General features: G+C 35.3%; 1 long non-coding RNA gene across 4 annotated transcripts in view; it reads left to right on the top strand.

Annotated features, from left to right (window-relative positions):
• LOC121030814 (uncharacterized) overlaps positions 1-14540 on the top strand; it is a 44997-nt gene extending 30457 nt beyond the window's left edge. For all 4 annotated transcript variants that reach the window (XR_005790428.1, XR_005790427.1, XR_005790426.1 and 1 more), the window contains one exon: positions 13851-14540. This is a non-coding gene — a long non-coding RNA (uncharacterized LOC121030814). The remainder of the gene's footprint in view (positions 1-13850) is intronic.
• The last annotated feature ends 7459 nt before the right edge of the window (positions 14541-21999 follow it).

Here is a 21999-nt window from a genome sequence, read left to right as displayed (position 1 = left end):
AGTAGTTGGTAGATCTCAGGTACATTACTGGATCTCAGTCTGGGCTGTGAATGAGAGCAGGGGTCCTCAGTGCAGATCCCTGGGCATATATCTATTTACATCTATTAGAATTTCTTTTGTTCATGAATTACTTTTTAAAATATTCCTATTGTTAACATATTGTAATCAGCAAAATATTTTTTATAGGTAAAATTTTTATAAATATTGAATACGTAACTTATACATTAGCATCTGTTATAACTTATGACCTACATCCAATCTGCTATATATCCTGCACAGAATATAGTGACAGAACCAGTGATAGATGTTTCTATTCCTTACCGCTCGGGCATGTCTGTCTGAATCCACTTCTTCCACTTGGCAAAGATGTTTTGTTTTTTTTTTTAAGTTCCAACATTAACTATTTTTAATTCATTAGTTTGGCACACTATGATAATAAGTAATATGGAATATATTCTATACCTTAAGGACTAGCCATAAAATTACAGACAGAGTACATTTCTAAAACAGTCCCTTCAGTGGGTCTGAGCCAACTGTGATTCACCTGAGCAAGGATTACCCACAGAAAGCTGTGCTTTCATTTTCTTCTCACCCTCTTTTTCAGTATCATGCTTTACTAACCAGGAAGATATAAATAAAAGGGCACATCCCTATCTTTTTCTCATTCAACTAACATTTTTCTGAAAAAAAGTGTTTAATAACAAGGTTTCAAGTTTATTTTCTAAAGTTTGAAAAAAAGTTTGCTCTTTAAGGAAAGCCAGGGGTAAATCTTTTAAATTATAATGCCTAGGGTTTTTTTTTTTCTTTCTAAAATTTTAAGTTGTTACATAATGGATTCTTTCTGAATGGGGTATGACAAAGTATCATGATGTGAATTATTCCTCTCTTTCATGTTGGCTAATGTTGTAAATCTGCAACATCTTATTATGTAAGTTACAGTGAACGAAGAGTTGGTAGAATTTCCTAAACATAGGGAAAATAAAGTAAGTATTTCCAAATGTTTTTTGAAATTTATGAAACTTTCTTTTTAGGAATTTAGCTAATTTTAGGACATAATCTGGCAATTCTTTAATCATTAAATATAGGATATGACCAGTAATTCTACTCCTAGTTATATACCCAAGAAAGATGAAAACACATGTCCACACACACACAAAAAGCCTGTTCACCAGTGCTCATAGCAGCATCATTTATAAAAGCTAAAAGGTAGAAACAACACAACCACTATCAACTAAAAATGAAAAAAACAAAATGCAGTATATCCGTACAATGGGAGTATTTGTTCACAAAAAGGAACACAATAGTGATACATGATAAAACATGGATCAACCTTGAACACATGTTGCTAACTGAAAGAGGTCAATCACAAAAGACCAAATATCATAGGATTCCATTCATATGAAAGTCCAGAATAGTGAAATCTATACTGGTTGCCTAGGGCTGGGAGATGAGGGAGTAACAGGTAACGGGTACAAGGTTTCTTTTGAAGTCAGGAAAATGTTCTGAAATTGACTGATAGTGGTGGTAATGATTACACATATCAGTGAATATACTAAAAAAAAAAAACAAACTCTTGAATTGTATATTGTAAATGAGTGAATTGTATGGCATGTAAATTATATCTCAATAAAGCTATTTTTTTAATTAAAAACAAATAAAGAAAAGAGGAATCTGACACTGGGCCCATCAAGACTGGTATCACTTGCTATTCCAGGTTGTCATTAGGATCAAAATCTTCTAATCATCCACCCCTTCCATGTGGTTTTGATCACTATGATCTAGATATGACTCCTTCACCTCTATCACATGACCACATTCCAGTATGAAAAAGAAGCAAATAATATATAGCACCTGTAACAGGAGAGCAAAACCTTACTCAGAAACTCTCATTGTTTTGCCTTTAGGGAAAGAATTAAGGCCATCTTTAGCAGCAAGAGAGGTGGGGAATTTGGTATCTTTGCCTGGATACCTTTCCACATCAAATAAAACCTGCAGAAGTGTATGTTAGGAAGGCAGTTTTCAGAACATGTCACAAATTTGTATTAATAAGAGATGTTTGGGGAGGAGCCAAGATGGCAGAACAGCACAGTTTTTTGCGTCTCGCGTCCATGAAATACAGCCAGACCAACACTAAACCATCCTACACACCTAGAAAACTGATTGGAGGATTAACACAACAATCAGCACAACCTGAACCACAGAATTCAGCAGGTACATGGTGCGGAGAAGTGAATTTGGGGAGCAAGAAGCCGCTGAGGATAGGGAACCGCTTTTGCAGGCAGAGAGAGGACGGAGACTGGGGGGGGGGGGGAGAATACACATAGCACCCCTCCCCAAGAGCAGCTGGAGAGAAGGTGGAAAATTGGAAACAGCCGCAGGGCCTAAACTAAAAAGGGAGAAAGGAGAAAGGAGAGGGTTTAAATTCCATTAAGACTATAAACAAGGGGAGCGCAGAGGCTGCAACTCTGCAGCTTGATACCTGGCGATCCTCTGGTGGGAAGGGCGAATCCCCAGGAACAGAGTGGGGTCCGGGAGGTTCTCAGGCCGCATGGGAAAAAGCGGTTCCACTGCTGGAAGGACATTCGGTAGAGACTGTTGAAGCCACCTGGTCCCAGCAGACCGCAGAAAACGGCCACATTCGCTGGTGCTGGAGCAAGGTCGTTGAGGGTGAAGCCTGGTGCCAGATGTGTGTTGTGATTTTCCATAATCCCTGAAACGCTGCTGCTACACTAACTCGCGAACTTTTTCTGGGGCGGGCTGGCACCTGGCTGCAGTCTCGGGGCACCGGCAGCAGCAGGGTCCAGCAAGCGTTCCTGGGTGCAGCCGACATTTGGCCATTGCTCATTCGTCCATTGCTAGGTGAGACCCTCCCGCAGAGGGGCGGAACGGGTCAAAGCTGCAGCCCTTCAGAAGTAAGGGGCTGGGGAAAACAGTCCCATCTGAGGCAAACTTGGGACAGAGGTACTGCCTGGGGCCTGGTCACAGAGAGTGAAAAAGCAGGGAATGGACGAAAGCTTAAGACAAAGGAAGGGTGCGCGATTGCTGATCTGGGAGAACAGACTGGGTGGCCAGGTGGCGCCATTTTTCACCGCTCCCGCGCTTATGCATGCGCACCTACGAGCGCTGCAACAATCCACCCCAGGAGGCTAGCAGCGCCATCTAGTGGAAAGCAGTGCTATTACACCGAGCCCCGCCCAACCGGGCCAACTTCGCTCTTCAAGAACACAAGTCTCACCGCCGGCTTAGTTTATGGACTATAAAGTGCTACATAGACTGACTTCTAGCGGAAAACGAAGTAATTTCAGTCCTACTTCAATCTGTTACCAGGTTCATCTATTCAATTTTCTTTTTCTTTCTTTCTTTCTTTTTTCTTTTTCTCTTTTACATTTCTTTTTCTTGAATACAGAAAGAGAATAAATTCATTTTTATTTTCAATTTTTTTTTTTAATTTTTTTTTCAACGTTTATTTATTTTTTGGGACAGAGAGAGACAGAGCATGAACGGGGGAGGGGCAGAGAGAGAGGGAGACACAGAATCGGAAACAGGCTCCAGGCTCCGAGCCATCAGCCCAGAGCCCGACGCGGGGCTCGAACTCACGGACCGCGAGATCGTGACCTGGGTGAAGTCGGACGCTTAACCGACTGCGCCACCCAGGCGCCCCTATTTTCAATTTTTATTAAAAATATTTTCCTTTAATTTTTATTACTATATTTTTTAATTTGTGTAAATTTTTTCAAAATATATTTTACTTCCATCATTTTATTTTAGTCTACTTCAGTGTATTCACCTTTTCAAATTTTCAAACAATTTCCTTTTTATTTATTTTTCTTTCTTTTTCTTTTTTCTTTTGCTTTTTTTCTTTTTCTTGAATGAAGAAAGAGAAAAACTTCATTTTTACTTTCAATTTCTATTAAAAATATTTTACTTAATTTTTTTACTATATTTTTTGCTTTTATGTAAATTTTTTCAAGTTATATTTTACTTCATTTTATTTTAGTCTAGTACAGTGTATTCACTTTTTCAAATTTTCAAATGATTTCCTTTTTTTCTTTCCTTTTTTATCTTTTTTCTCTTTTTGTTTCTTTTCTTTTTTCTTGAATACAGAAAAAGAAAAAATCATATTTATTTCTAATTTTTATTAAAAATATTTTTCTTTCATTTTTCTACTATATTCTTTACTTTTGTGTATATTTTTCAAATTCTTTTTTACCCCCATCATCTCATTTTAGTCTACTTCAGTGTATTCATTTTTTCAAATTCTCAGACGATTTCCTTTTTTTCTTTCCCCCCCTTTTTTCTCTAATCTGTCAAACCACTTTCAACACCCAGACCAAACACACCTAGGATCTAGCATCATTTATTCGATTTGTATGTGTGTGTTTAATTTTTAATTTTAACATTTTTTTAATTTAATTTTTTATTTCAATTTTTGTACCTCATTAATTCCTTTTCTCCCTTCAATATGACAAAATGAAGGAATTCACCCCAAAAGAAAGAGCATGAAGAAAGGACAGCCAACACAGGATTTAACCAACACAGATACAAGCAAGATGTCTGAACCAGAATTTACAATCACGATAATAAGAATACTAGCTGGAGTCGAAAATAGATTAGAATCCCTTTCTTCACATATAAAAGAAGTAAAAAATAGAATGAAATTAAAAATGCTATGACTGAGCTGCAATCATGGATGTATGCTGTGGCGGCAAGGATGGATGAGGCAGAACAAAGAATCAGCGATATACAGGAAAAACTTATAGAGAATAATGAAGCAGAAAAAAAGAGGGAGATTAAGGCAAAAGAGCACGATTCAAGGATGAGAGAAATCAGTGACTCATTAAAAAGGAACAACATCAGAATCACAGGGGTCCCACAAGAAGAAGAGAGAGAAATAGGCGTAGAAAGGTTATATGAGAAAATCATAGCAGAAAACTTTTCCTACCTTGGGGAAAGACACAAATATCAAAATCCAGAAAGCACAGAGGACCCCCATTAGATTCTACAAAAACCGACCATCAACAAGGCATATCATAGTCAAATTCACAAAATACTCAGGCAAGGAGAGAATCATGAAAGCATCAAGGGGAAAAAAGTCCCTAACCTACAAAGGAAGAGAGATCAGGTTTGCCCCAGACCTATCCACAGAAACTTGACAGGCCAGAAAGGAGTGGCAGTATATCTTCAGTGTGCTGAATCAGAAAAATATGCAGCCAAGAATTCTTCATCCAGCAAGTCTGTCATTCAAAATAGAAGGAGAGATAAAAAGTTTCCCAGACAAACAAAAATTAAAGGAGTTTGTAACCACTAAACCAGCCCTGCAAGAAATTTTAAGGGTGACTCTCTGAGGGGAGAAAAGATGAAAAAAAAATATATATATATATACATATATATATTTCAATATATTTTAAAAAGCAACAAAGATTAGAAAGGACCAGAGAATACCACCAGAAACTCCAACACTACAAGCATCATAAGGACAATAAATTCATCTCTTTCAGTACTCACTCTAAACGTCAATGGACTCAATGCTCCAATCAAAAGACATAGAGTAAGAGAATGGAAAAGAAAACAAGATGCATCTATTTGCTGTTTAAAGAGACCCACTTTAGACCTAAAGACACCTTCAGATTGAAAATAAGGGGATAGAGAACCATCTATCATGCTAATGGTCAACAAAAGAAAGCCAGAGTAGCCATACTTGTATCAGACAATCTAGACTTTAAAATAAAGACTGTATCAAGAGATGCAGAAGGGCATTATATCATAATCAAGGGGTCTATCCACCAAGAAGACCTAACAATTGTAAACATTTATGCACCAAATGTGAAAACACCCAAATACATAAATCAATTAATCACAAACATAAAGAAACTCATCGATAATAATACCATAATAGTAGGAGACTTCAACACCCCACTCACAGCAATGGACAGATCATCTAATCAAAAAAATCAACAAGGAAACAATGGCTTTGAATGACACACTGGACCAGACGGACTTAACAGATATATTCAAAACATTTCATCCTAAAGCAGAATATACATTCTTCTCCAGTGCACATGGAACGTTCTCCAGTATAGACCATATACTGGGACACAAATCAGCCCTAAGTAAGTACAAAAAGATTGAGATCATACCGTGCATATTTTCAGACCACAACGCTGAAATCAACCACAAGAAAAAATTTGGAAAGGTTACAAATACTTGGACACTGAAGAACATCCTACTAAAGAATGAATGGGCTAACCAAGCAGTTAAAGAGGAAATTAAAAAGTATGTGGAAGTCAATGAAAATTATAACACCACAACCCAAAACCTCTGGGACATAGCAAAGGCGGTCATAAGAGGAAAGTATATAGCAATCCAGGCCTTCCTAAAGAAGGAAGAAAGACTCAGATACACAACCTAACTTTATGCCTTAAGGAGCTGGAAAAATAACAGCAAATAAAACTGCAGAAGACAGGAAATAATAAAGATTAGAGCAGAAATTAATGCTATCGAAACCAAAAAAACAGTAAAACAGATCATGGAAACCAGAAGCTGGTTCTTTGAAAGAATTAACAAAATTGACAAACCACTAGCAAGTTTGATCAAAAAGAAAAAGGAAAGGACCCAAATAAATAAAATCAAGAATGAAAGAGAAGAGATCACAACCAACACAACAGAAACAAAAACAATACTAAGAGAATATTATGAGCAATTATATGTCATTAAAATGGGTAATCTGGAAGAAATGGACAAATTCCTAGAAACATATACACTACCAAAACTGAAACAGGAAGAAATAGAAAATTTGAACACCCCATAACCAGTAAGGAAATCGAATTAGTAATCAAAAATCTCCCAAAAAACAAGAGTCCAGGGCCAGATGGCTTTTCAGGGGAATTCTACCAAACATTTAAGGAAGAGTTAACATGTATTCTTTTGAAACTGTTCCAAAAAAATAGAAATGGAAGGAAAACATCCAAACTCTTTCTTTGAAGCCAGCATTACCTTGATTCCAAAACCAGACAGAGACCACACTAAAAAGGAGAACTATAGACCAATTTCCCTGATGAACATGGATGCAAAAATTGTCAACAAAATATTAGCCAACCGGATCCAACAATACATTAAAAAAAATTATTCACTACCACTAAGCGGGATTTATACCTGGGATGCAGGGCTGGTTCAATATCCACAAAACAATTAACATGATTCATCACATCAATAAAAGAAAGGACAAGAACCATATGATCCTCTCAATAGATGCAGAGAAAGCATTTGACAAAATACAGCAGCCTTTCTTGATAAAAACCCTCAAGAAAGTAGGGATAGAAGGAGCATACCTTGCGATCATATAACCCATATACGAATGACCCAATGCTAATATCATCCTCAATGGGGAAAAACTGAGAGCTTTCCCCCCTAAGGTCAGAAACAAGACAGGGATGTCCATTCTCACCACTGTTATTCAACATAGTATTGGAAGTCTTAGCCTCTGCAATCAGACAACACAAAGAAATAAAAGGCATCCAAATTGGCCAGGAGGAGGTCAAACTTTCAGTCTTTGCAGGTGACATGATACTCTATATGGAAAACCCTAAAGATTCCACCAAAAAACTGCTAGAATTGATTCATGAATTCAGCAAAGATGCAGGATATAAAATCAATGCACAGAAATCGGTTGCATTCCTATACACCAACAATGAAGCGACAGAGAAATCAAGGAACCGATACCATTTACAGTTGCACAAAAAAACATAAAATACCTAGGAATATATCTAACCGAAGATGTAAAAAATCTATACACTGAAAACTATAGAAAGCTTATGAGAGAAATTGAAGAAGACACAAAAAAATGGAAAAAGATTCCATGCTCCTGGATAGGAAGAGCAAATATTGTTAAAATGTCGATACCACCCAAAGCAATCTGCATATTCAATACAATCCTTATCAAAATAACACCAGCATTCCTCACAGAGCTAGAACAAATAATCCTAAAATTTGTATGGAACCAGAAAAGACCCCAAATAGCCAAAGCGATCTTGAAAAAGAAAACCGAAGCAGGAGGCATCACAATCCCAGACTTCAAGCTATACTACAAAGCTGTAATCATCAAGACAGTATGGTACTGGCACAAGAACAGACACTCAGATCAACGGAACAGAATAGAGAACCCAGAAATGGACCCACAAACGTAGGGGCAACTAATCTTTGACAAAGCAGGAAAGAATATCCAATGGAATAAAGACAGTCTCTTCAGCAAGTGGTGCTGAGAAAACTGGACAGTGACATGCAGAAGAATGAACCTGGACCACTTTCTTTCACCATACCCAAAAATAAACTCAAAGTGGATGAAAGACCTAAATGTAAGACAGGACACCATCAAAATCCTCGAGGAGAAAGCAGGCAAAAACCTCTTTGACCTCAGCTGCAGCAACTTCTTACTCAACACGTCTCCAGAGGCAAGGGAAACGAAAGCAAAAATGAACTACTGGGACCTCATCAAAATAAACTCTTCTGCACAGCGAAGGAAACAATCAGCAAAACTAAAAGGCAAGCGACAGAATGGGAGAAGATATTTGCAAATGACATATCAGATAAAGGGTTAGTATCCAAAATCTATAAAGAACTTATCAAACTCAACACCAAAAAAACGAATAATCCAGTGAAGAAATGGGCAAAAGACATGAATAGACACGTCTCCAAAGAAGACCTCCAGATGGCCAAATGACACATGAAAACATGCTCATCATCAGGGAAATACAAATCAAAACCACAATGAGATACCACCTCACACCTGTCAGAATGGCTAACATAACAACTCAGGCAACAACAGATCTTGGCAAGGATGTGAAGAAAGAGGATCTCTTTTGCATTGTTGGTGGGAATGCAAGCTGGTGCAGCTACTCTGCAACAGTATGGAGGTTCCTCAAAAAACTAAAAATAGAACTACCCTATGACCCAGCAATTGCACTACTAGGCATTTATCCACAGGATACAGGTGTGATGTTTCGAAGGGACACATGCACCCCCATGTTTATAGCAGCACTATCAGCAATAGCCAAAGTATGGAAAGAGCCCAAATGTCCATTGATGGATGAATGGATAAAGAAAATGTGGTGTGTGTGTGTGTGTGTGTGTGTGTGTGTGTGTGTGTGTATATATAATGGAGTATTACTTGGCAGTCAAAAAGAATGAAATCTTGCCATTTGCAACTACGTGTATGGAGCTGGAGGGTATTATGCTAAGTGAAATTAGTCAGAGAAAGACAAAAATCACATGAATTCACTCATATGAGGACTTTAAGAGACAAAACAGATGAACATAAGAGAAGGGAAACAAAAAATCTTTAAGCTAGAGAAGATATCAGTAGAAACCCTGAAAACTAAAAAGCAAAGAGAACAAAGACTGGGGAAAGAAAACCAAAATATCTAAGGACTGTGGGACAATTGCAAAAGGTGTAACATATACATAATGAGAATACCAAAGGAGAATAAAGAGAGAAGAGAAATATTTGAAAAAAATAATGACTGGGAATTTCCCCAAAATAATGTCAGAAACCAAACTACTGATACAGAAAGCTTTGAGGACACCAAGCAAAATAAATGCCTCCACCCAAAAAACCTACACCCAGGCATATTATTTTCAAATTATAGAAAATCAAAGATAAGGAAAAAATCCTGAAACAAACCAGAGGAAAAACACCACACCTATAGAGGAACAAAGATAAAAATTACATTCAATTTCTCAGAAACCATACAAGAAGATGGGAATGAGGTCAAATAATTAAAGTTTTGAGGAAAAAAAAAACCACCACCCTAGAATTCTGTAACCTAGAAAACTATCCTGTAAAGTGAAAGGGAAATAAAGAATTTCTCAGACAAACAAAAATTGGAGGAATTTATTGCCAGTAGATATGTCTTCTAGAAAATGTTAAAAGCTATTTAGAGGAAACAAAAATATACACCAGAAACTCAGATTTGTGTAAACCAATGAAGAGCATCAAAGAAGGAATAAGTGAAGGAAAAATTAAAAAATTGTTCTTACTCTCATCTAACACATAACAGTTTGTTCAAAATAATAATAACCAACAATTTATTTGATTGCTATGCTTATGTATATATATATATATACACATATATATACTATATATACTATATATGTAAGTACTATATATACTTTTATATATACATATATACAATTACATATAAATGAAATTAATTAATGAACCAAGTGATGGAAAGGAGGATTTAAGATTATTTTTGCTATTATAAAGTATTCATATTACCCATGAAATGATATAGTGTCATTTGAAAGTGGACTTGGATCAGCTGTAAGTGAATATGGCAAACTCTAGCAACCACTGGAAAAAGGTAAAAAAAAAAAAAAAAAAGGAATAAAATCAATATGCCAAGAAAGGAGAGAATATAGAATCATATAAAATGCTCAATTAAAACCACAAAAGGTAGAAAAAGATTGGAAGACAAAAACAAGAAGAAAGAGTAACAAATAGACAACAGTAACAAATATGGTAGCTATTACTGCAACCATGTCAATAATCACTTAGAAGATGGATGGTCTAAATGCATCAGTCAAAAGACAGAGATTGGCAGAATGGATCAAAAAACATGACCCAGCTATCTGTGGTCTATAAGAAATCCACTTTAATTGTAAAGACACATATAGATTAAAAGCAAATGGATGGAGGAAAATTTACTATGCTGACACTAATCAAAAGAAAAGTCAATCTTTATAAAAACAGAGGAGAACGGACATATAGTAGGATCTGATATCAGACACAGAGATAGGGTGAATGCCTGGTGAAGTAAAGAGGGTGAAGTAAAGTATAAAAAAGTGTTTAACCATAGCCTCCTATTCATTACGTTAGGAGAATTACATGATATATGTGTCTCGTACCTGCTAAAGGTCATTAATTGTTAACTATTGCTTTTATTTTTTTGATTATTATTACATCTTGAGGTCTTCCCATGGGTCATACCATGAAGGACAAATAAGAGTTCTGCCAGGATCAAGATTGTGTTCTCCCAATATTGTCCAGAGTCCATTTCAGTCTTCTTTACTTGTCAGTCTCTCTCTGACTATCTGATTGCTTAGCTTCGTGCTAGAAATTTAGAGACTTCTCTGGCTTAACTCTCTACACTCCTGAATTCTGTTGGTTTTTGTCCCCTAACTATAGGCATATCTGATTCCACAGTCTTGACCTGCAGGAACCTGTAGGCTATTACCAATTATATTTATCCTGCCTCTTAAATGTGTATTGACATTTAGAAATCACATATTCCATTTTCATTAGTTGGAAACTGCCAATGTTGAGGTCATTGGCTCTCTTTCATTTTGCAGGTTAGTAACTTAACTAACTTCAATAAATTTTATATTCTTTTATAGACATGACCGCATAACCACAGAGAGCTTTGTAAATACCAGCCCTATTAAAATCCAGCAGGTATATTTTAGCACACTTAAATTTGGGTGAGGGCACTGGAAATAATTAGTTTTCCTCTCCATGATGACACAATCCTCATTTACTACATGCACTCTGAGTAACACGTACCACCAATGGGAACAGTTCAAATTTTTAGTACACTTCTCTCAGAGGTGTATCAAAGCCAAAAATATTACTAACTAGTTCATGCCACACCCTAAAACAACCAGTGGTAAATTCTCTTGTGCTTTGGGGAAATAGATTTATATTTTATAATAACAATAATGGGCATCAACTAGTCACTTTCCATATCCATAGCATGAGGTCTGAATTATTATTTTAATTTATTTTATTCTATGTTTATGTTTTGAGTAATTGATTATTTTAAAGCATGCAGCCAATTATGTAAATTTCCTATTGTCCAGAAATAAATACCTAGAAAAGAAATGTGTGAGTTTATGCAGAACTGTGAAAATTAATCTCTGTGTTATCTTCTTTAAACATGTAAAAGCCTATAGTCTTATGGTCTCCATAAAGAATTCTCTGGATCCTATTTTTGTATATTTATTTTTTTTATATTTTTTTATGTATTTTTGAGAGAGAGAAAAAGAGAGAGAGCATGTAGGAGAGGGGCAGAGAGAAAGAGGGAGACAGAGAATCCCAAGCAGGTTCCACACTCTCAGTGCAGAGCCTGATGTGGGGCTCAGTCTCATGAACCATGAGATCATGACCTGGGGTGAAACCAAGAGTCGGATGCTTAACCAACTGAGCCACCCAGGCGCCCTATTTTTACATTTTTTAAATGATACGTAAATCCTTTATCAGTTACCTAGAACAAGATGTGAGCTGAATGGTGACTCTATCAGCAAGGCAAATAAAACTCTCCAAAGATCATTGCAGTTGTCCAATTAATAATGAACAAAATGAAGTCAACAAAATAAATAATAAGGAAATACAATAAATAGTTACACACACATGGCCATGTGAAATCCTTAGAAAATAGTCCTTATGGAATTGTAAATTTCTACTCGGGTTCTCTAGACAAATAGGTTAGGAAAATCCTAGCAACTCATTCCTCTCTGACAGTAGATGATATACAGTAACTTATATTTGCAGGACTTGTTCTTAGCAATGGATAACAATTCCAGAATCCTTCCTTTTATCTGGGGTGTCACATCTGTGTGACGGGCATTTTTAAAAAATACATTGTAAATCACATGAGAATTGAATTCACAAATGTTGTGTTAGAGTGCTAGTACTATTGTATGAATTTGAGCCTGTTAGTTTTCATTCCTGTATCTTAAATTTTATTATTTGCTGAAGATGACATAAATAATACTGGTTCTGATTGTTGAGAATTTGAATAAAATAGCGAATGCTGAGTCACTTGTAAGTTCTTAAATGATATGAAATTGTGGTTATACAGCATGTTTCTACAATAGCCCTTGCAGTACGGGCTGTGGATTGTAAAGCACTCCTCATCTTTGTGTGTCTGAAAATGTCTTTTAGGAGTTTTTTTTTTGCTATTTCACCTTATGTTCTGATACACTCTTAAAGCTCTTAAAGGTACAGTGGTGAAACTATGTATTTGGATAGAGCTTAATATAGGTTTCTCATATATGAGGATCGATAAACTCCACAGCAAACCTTAAGGGGGAAAATGTCTTCATTTTACTTACTTTTTTAGGTGATAGGTTAATTGAGTGTCAGATTCCGGGTTGATGGTTCTTTTGCTGATAATTGTTTTTTGTTGTGTGTTTTTCTTCTCTCTTTACCACCCATGTTTTGCTTCACAAAGAATTTACCCATTGATATTTATTTCTTTATCATCTATACGTTGCTTTGTGCTTTCAGTGATCACTTTCAGCCTGAAGTTACATGTCTTCAACTCTGCAAAAATGTCTCAACCATTCATTTTCTTTTCAAACGTTTCTTTTCTGCCTTTTCCCCTACTATTTTCCTCTGGAACTGCTCTCAGAGCTATATTGACACATCTAAACCTACCCTCCATTTCTTGGACTGTTGTCACATATTTAACGTCTTTATCTCTTAATCCTGCATCCCTGGGAGTTCCTCAGGACTACTCTGCAGTCATTCAGTAGTGTGGTGACTTTCAGTGGTTCTATATTTCATTTTCAGGGCATCCAATTGCTTCTTGTGTCAATTCTACCTATTTTTATAATTTTCATTCTCTGTACATTGCTGTTATTCATCTTTTTAAGAATCATAAATATATTTCTTATAAAACTGTTTTAGATTGTTTTATTATTAATTGATTTGGAGTGACCTTTTAAAAATGTTGATTTCGTTTGCTATCCATTTTAGCATTAGTTTTCTTCACATATTTTGGAATTTTGATTCATATAATAATATGTAACAGGAAGGTTTATGTCACTCATTCTTTGTCGTTATTTCCATGCAGATCCCCAGGTCTCACCAATCAGAACCAGGTCTTGTATTTGCAGTTCAAATGTTACATTATGTTAAAAAGTGCCAAAACTGGGGCACCTGGGTGGCTCAGTCGGTTAAGCGTCGGACTCTTGGTTTCAGCTGGGATCATGATCTTGAGGTTTGTGACTTCCAGCCCTTCATTGCATTCTGTGCCAACTGTGCAGATCCTGAACAGTTCTCTCTCTCTGCCCCTCCCTTGCTTGTGTGCTCTCTCAAAATAAATAAGCAAACTTTAAAAAAGTGTCAAAATTATTATGTTAGTGATTGATATGAAAAAGTTGCTTTTAGGTAGCATCCCTTACTTTATTTAGGAAAGTACATTTTGGGAGCTGGATCTTATGATAGATTGGATTATTGTTCTCTGCTCATAACTGCTCCCTGTTGTGGAATTATACAGAAGCACATTTTGCCATGTGACAACAGTACCTCCCACTAGAGTAAATGAAGAATGTTTATCAAAGTAAATAAATGTGGTGACTACCAAGGGAATACATATTTTATTCATCATTATATTTGGTAAAACAACAATAACAACAACAACAAAAGACAAACAAAAAAATTATCCCACTTGAGACAGGTAATATGTACACAAATTTCAGAAATATTGTATTTTGAAATAAGAGAGATTCCTTTGTGTTACACAAGTTAAAAATAATTAAATATTTTTATTTTATTTATTTTTTTTAATTTTTTTTTCAACATTTATTTATTTTTGGGACAGAGAGAGACAGAGCATGAACGGGGGAGGGGCAGAGAGAGAGGGAGACACAGAATCGGAAACAGGCTCCAGGCTCCGAGCTATCAGCCCAGAGCCTGACGCGGGGCTCGAACTCACGGACCGCGAGATCGTGACCTGGCTGAAGTCGGACGCTTAACCGACTGCGCCACCCAGGCGCCCCTAAATATTTTTAAATAATACACGATCAAATTGGCATATATATTCTTGCCAGATTTGTTTCTTCCCAGAGGGTCCATGTATAACTACTTAGTGATTACTATCTCCAACATAAATTGCAGACTTTGAGATACTTAAGAGATTAATCATCCCAACAAAGTTCCAATATTTTTAAAGCAAGAACTTTAAAAAAAATTAAATCTTAGCATTCCATATATACAACAGATAAAGATTGCTGTGATTACAATTTGGAGGGATTTTATTTAATTTAATTTTTTTTATTTTTATTATTTTTTTTTCAACATTTATTTATTTTTGGGACAGAGAGAGACAGAGCATGAACGGGGGAGGGGCAGAGAGAGAGGGAGACACAGAATCGGAAACAGGCTCCAGGCTCTGAGCCATCAGCCCAGAGCCTGACGCGGGGCTGGAACTCACAGACCGCGAGATCGTTACCTGGCTGAAGTCGGACGCTTAACTGACTGCGCCACCCAGGCGCCCTTATTTAATTTTATTTTAAAGTACATACATAAAAATAGTTAAAATCTTTGTTCATGGAAAATATTATTCTGCAATTTCATTTTTTTCATAATATTTTTATAAGGCTTTTCATCAGGATAAGGTTCATAAAACTAATTGGGAAGTATTCTAATTTTTCATTTTTTACATTGAATATTTCCATTTTTCTTTTCAGTCTAGGTATGAGTTTATAAATTTTATTGAAGTTTTCAATAATTTAACTTTTTTATTATTTTTTCTTATTATTTGCTATTTTTCTATTTCTTATCTTTATAATTTCATTTCTTATTTTTTTATAATTTCTTTTCTTGTACTTTAAATTTGACGTTCTGTTCTGTTTCTAGCTTTTTGATGTGAAGAATTTGATACTTAATATTAGACGTCTTTTCTCTATTCATAATTTTAGCACTGATATTTTCATATTGTTGAATATGTTCACTATTATAACAGCATTTCCTAATAAACTGGAAAATATCTTTTTGAAGATATACCTTGTATGTTTTAATTTAAAATTTGAAGAATTTTATGTAATATATAATTCAACTTTCCTTGATGCATTGTAGAATAAACATTACTATCACAATAAATTATAGAATTAATGTTATTCCTATTTGGGTTATATTTTAAAAATCAAAAACCATGTCCAAATTAATATTTGTACCTTTATGTATAATTATTCCTAAGGTCTAGGTCTGCAGGATATGATCATAAAGTCCTAACTTTGGTATAAAAGAATGCTTTGGATATCCTGATAATACTGCTAAGTATTCCTTTGAAATATAGTGAAAATAAATCCAGATCAAGAATTAAAATTATTCTTAAAAGTTATGTTACCTCTTTTGTTGTTCAGTATGTTTACATTCCATCTCCTTCCCTGCCTCAACCCACTTCACCTACAGCAGTCCTATGAATCCACTGTTTCTGAATCAAAGAACATAGTGTTGGCTAAGAAGGAAAGTATTTTCTCATAATGTAATTCAGAAGTTTAGAAGCTTCCATATGTCCTGAAATATTGCAAAGGACAAGAGTAAAAAAAAAAAATGAGTTTTCAGTTTAGACAATTCAACTGAGATCAAAATAGCAAGTAATATTTTAAAAATAATAATTAAAATTGTTTTTCTCTCATGGCAGCAGGTTTATATTGCTCTGCTCAAGTTATAAAATAAGTGATTTGGACAGAGAGAAGATCACTTGCCTCAGATGACACCTTTTTTAGTTAATTCTTGAGCAAATTCACCATTGTCAAGCTTATATTATACAAGTTTTAAAATAAGATTTTGAACAATCATTATTATACAAGATGATATTTAGCATTTTTCATCCAGTAACGTTTCAGATCCATTTATATTCTTCTTTGAATAATGGGCTGCATGTTGTTAACATAATGACATTCTATTTTGTTTCATTGGCAAGAAGCCCTATCTGACTTCAAACTTACACAAATAGACAGAGAGCCTTTTTATTATTTACTGTAAGAGAATTCGGAAAATATGTTATAAAATTAACAACCACATAAAAAACAATAACTTCATTGATTATATTCTTAGAAACAAAAGAATATTTTATAATTAAGAATATTAAGAATTTAAGTTCAAAAGGGTAACCATTTTTTTAATCCTGTGCTATCCAGCTGCTTATAATTTCCATGGATTTATGTTAATCATGAAAATAAAGAATGTGTCAAGAATGTATTATGTTTTCTGTGAAGCTACTTAAAAGATTTTTTTATTTCTGTAAGACTGTTTCATTTACTAGGAATTAGAGAAGTATGGAAAAGGACAAAAATTAAGATATAAAAATAAACACTGTATTTTTCATTAATGATAAATATATATGTCAACATTCCATATTCATAAAATTATAATTAATGTTTAATGAGTGCCTACCAGGTGCCGGATACTGTGCTAAGACCTCTGTATGCCTTACCACTTTCAATGTAGGCCACATAGCAACACAAGGTGTACTCTCTGTGGGCACTGAGTATTGAAGAAGTTAGGTAATTTGCACAGCTTACCCAATGGTGAATAAGGATTCACTGCACCCAGATCTGTCTGGGGAACCCGAACTGTTAATCATGTCACCTGTCATTGCTAACTCTCTTGAGTTTCCTATGCTGAAAAATAAGAATTTAGAGCTGAGTCAAGTCACCTTTACCAATTAGGAAACACAGAATCAGAATCATGCACATTATTAGTTTTGATCACCTTTTCCTATGGTGTGTACTTATTTTTTATGTTTTTATGTTGTGTACCTTAAATTTCTTTTTAATGTTTACTTATTTTTGAGAGAGGCAGAGAGAGTGAGAGGGGGAGGGGCAGACAGAGAGGGAGAGAGGATCTGAAGCAGTCTCCCTCTGACAGCAGAGAGCCACATGTGGAGTGCAAATCCATTAACCACGAGATCGTGACCTGAGAGGAGGTCAAACACTTAACCCACCCAGTCACCCAGGCACCCCTGCTGCGTACTTTTAAGCATTTGTCGATAACACAGTATATACAAAATATCATACCTATAAGCATTTTGAGAAGCTATTTTCCCTTTCTTTTATCTTCGCATCTACCACAGCACCTGGCAAAGAAAAACATTTTTCTGAACCAAACTATCGGAGTATAAATTTTAAAAATATACTAGATGTTTCCACAGTTGTAAAAGTGGCTTAACACCATAAGAAAGTCACAATTAACTTTAAACTTTGGGAAAAATTCACTGCATTACATAAAATGTGAAATCACGTATACATTAAATCAAGGGATTCCAAAGATAATACAATTTATTATATATATATATATATATATATATACCGTGCTTCAGAACCTGGGTACAGCACACATACAGCCCATCATTTTACTTCAAGTCTGAATATATGCAAGTGATATCCTCTTCTACTGAAAGACAAGTTAATAAGTATTCACTGAATGACTAAAGTGGTTCGATGTATCTGTTCTTAATATGTATAAAACAACCTGTGTAAAATTGTAATTTTCAAAGAGAGATACCTGTACCCTTCCTGTGGACTCTCAGTTAGACTATATGTCAGTTTCTGGAATAGGTCAGATTATCTATCACAGAACAGTATATGGAATAAACTGAATACAGTTAAAAACAAAAGTGCTTAAGAACAGTCATACTGACTAGCAGAGCATGAGGGTGTTGCGCAATAATAATCACTGATGTTTACTCACTGATCAACATATGTTGGGTACTAATATATGTCCTTTGGAGACTGCCTTATTTGAGCACCACAGGGGATTCTATGATAAGTAAATTACAGTCTCCATGTTTGCCAGTGTGCGAAAGAGAAATTTAGAGACATTAATGACACACCAGAGTCACACAATTAAGAAACAATAGTTAGGAATTGGCCTATACTATCCATCTCTAGCATCGTACTCTTAACCCTAAAATATAAAATATTGTCTATAATCAAGAGTATTAATAAAACATTATTTAAATTCAAAGATTAGAATATATTCTAAGCAGTTCGGTAAATATCCGAAAAGAATCCGGGAGTATTGGAATCCAGGGGACTGACCCTTGCCTCAGCTCTGAACAAATCAGCTATGTTCTGCAGGTAACTCATTTCAATTTTGTCTACCTCAGTTTGTCACTTTGTGTATCAAGAAGGCTGGACAAGATGCACATAAAATCATCTTCCTCTTAATGCTTGCAAACATCCAACTGCATTATGGGTTGTTTTGCCTTGTATCTGACTCTGCCACCAAGTTTCTCCTCTCCTCTCTGGGCACAGCAATATTTACATCAACAAGGATGAAGTGTAACATCCCTCATTGTACTAATTGGACTCCTAACTCTTGATACCTGAAATGAACACAACTGGATCATTGAAGACTGTACCAAAGAAGACAAAAATATAAACATATTAACTTAGAATTGGGATTTTGGATTTGAGTCGACCCAGGTGCTACGCTTCAGGGTGGTGAAAAGACCTATTTGTAGGAAAAATCTTTTGGGAGCTATAATTTTATGAAATGAAAATTTCTAAATATATTAAACTATAGGTTTTTTAAAATCATGCAGTAGATAAAGTTTAAAAATTTCCTAGGTAATATTTTACACATAATACTAAACAATACTGAAAGTTAAAATATGACACTAAGTTTTAGCAATTCACCAAAACCAAGTTACATAAACGAATCAGAGATTTTTTTATGGTCTGTAATTTGGAAACAACAACAACAAATATTTTCTATTTTGATTTATAAACAATTTATTCTCTAAATAAGACTTTCCAAATGTTGGGAGTGTAAGCAGTATTCACATAGATGAATAGAAGCTATTATGGTATGGAATACACTTTATTTGCTTACTCTCTTTTTTTTTATTTTTTTTTTAATGTTTATTTATTTTTGAGGCAGAGAGAGACAGAGCATGAACGGGGGAGGGTCAGAGAGAGAGGGAGACACAGAATCTGAAGCAGGCTCCAGGCTCTGAGCTGTCAGCACAGCCCTACGTGGGGCTCAAACTCACGGACCGTGAGATCATGACCTGAGCTGAAGTCGGACACTTAACCGACTGAGCCACCCAGGCGCCCCTATTTGCTTACTCCTTGATGCCAATCTACTCTTATCATCCTTTCAGAGATCTTTGCTAAATATATGCTTGTAAATTTTATGGAATAAACTTGTTTAATACGTCCAGCTGAGTGTCCTCCTTCTGGCTCATGCCGGGAAACAGCGTGGCCACTCAGCTCAAAAAATGCTTGAGGCCCATATGTGGCTTGTCAACATCACGCTCCACCACGGGGCTTGGTAGCAAGAGGCTTGTGGCCCGTTACATGCTGCCAGCAAATGCCTATGGCTGTGTGCAAGGATCCAGAATACTCTGACTTGTTCTCTTGTGAAAGCAATATCAGAGTTGTCCGTCATCTCAGGCACCCACTCCTGAGAGCAAGAAGAAAGGAATTATTTTCTTTTAGGTTTTTCCTGAATACTGTGAGACTAAAGTATCCTGACTCATTTAGGAGTTGTTCTTATTGAACCAATCAAGCCTCACCTAACAGTCGGTGACTACACCCAGCATCGTCTCCTAATCTCCTATGCACTTATCCCCAAAATATTCTGTTTTGTCTCCTTCATCCAATAATTATTATTTCCCTATTCTCAGGTAGGTCTGTTCCATGTGTCCTCTTTAACTGTTATGGAATTATTTTTAAAAGAAAAAATGGAGAAGTCATTAAACTGTATTGAGATATATGGCTGATTTTCATTTAAAAAAATGTAGAGTTAAATCCCTACCCTAAAATAAAAATCAATTGCAATTAAGTTAAAATTAAAGATCTAAACTATATATACGTGTATACACACACACACACACACACACATACACACATACACACACACACAAATATGTATATACATAAAATATTAACTGCAGAACTGAGGGATATAATCATAATTTTGAGATATATGATTGGAATTAATATCAGATAACATTCAAAATGCAAATTCTAAGAAATAAGGTGGGGTGCCTGCATAGCTCAGTCCACTGAGCATCGTACTTGATTTTGGCTCAGATCACGATCACAGGGTCGTGGGATTGGGCCACACATGGTACTCCACACTATGCTTGGAAGCTGTTAAGATTCTCTCTCTCCCCGTCTGCTTCTCTCCCCACTTGTGCTCTCTCTCTCTCTCAAAAAAAAAAAAAGGAGAAAAGAAAAAAATAGATATATTAGCTTGAATTTTAAAAAATACATGAAAATATATATTATAAAACAATTTAAAAGATCAGTGAAAAGGCTGTGTAAATATTTGTAATACATATAATAAAGGGCTAGAATGTAGAATGCATTTTCAAAGATCTAAAATTTTACTTTTAAAGATAAAAAAAAACTCAATGTAATGGAGCCACATTATGAATAGACAAATCACAAAATATAAAGTAGTGATTAAAGTATGACTCATTATCGTTTAGAAGATGCTCCATCTCCCTAATAATCAGGAAAATGTTTGTTGAAACAATTTAGAAGATAAAAAATAAAAAAATAAAAAAATTACAATTTTTCATTCATGTTGACAAAATTTAAAGAAAAAGACTGATAATGTCAACTGTTAGTACAGATGTCCAAGAAATGGCTTCTTTCCAATAACGTTAGAAGGAACAGAAATTGACTGGTTTTTAATACAAAAACTTGATTAAAAAAATACATGTTGAAGGGATGCCTGGGTGGCACAGTAGGTCAAGCCTCCGACTTAGGCTCAGGTCATGATCTCATACTACGTGAGTTTGAGCCCGCGTCTGGCTCTGTGCTGACGGCTCGGAGCCTGGAGCCTGCTTTTTCTGTGTTTGGATTCTCTGTCTCTGCTCCTTCCCTGCTCATGCTCTGTCTCCATCTCTCTCAAAAATAAATAAGCATTAAAAAATATTTTTAAATAAAAAAATGCTTTAAAAATATATGTTGAAAACATGAATTACCTACAATGTAAATTGCTTGATTTGAGAGTCTAGCTCTTAAATTTCTTGACCATTATCTGCAGCTAGTATTGTTTTTACACACACAGAGTGTATTGAATTATTAACTCATTTATTCAATTATTTACCCACACTTCTGGACTGAATTATTACTCAAAAAACATATTTCCTTATTCCATTTAGATGGCAATGAAAATGTCGTTCTGGATGATATAGCATATTGATAGTTATCCTTGTGATTTTCTTCTTCCTAAAGCAAAATTGAAACATTTGA

The sequence above is a fragment of the Herpailurus yagouaroundi genome, unplaced genomic scaffold (genome assembly GCF_014898765.1).
Source record: "Herpailurus yagouaroundi ecotype Mexico unplaced genomic scaffold, PumYag 140, whole genome shotgun sequence".
In the NCBI taxonomy this organism is placed as follows: domain Eukaryota; kingdom Metazoa; phylum Chordata; class Mammalia; order Carnivora; family Felidae; genus Herpailurus; species Herpailurus yagouaroundi.
This window is presented reverse-complemented; position numbering and strand designations above follow the sequence as displayed.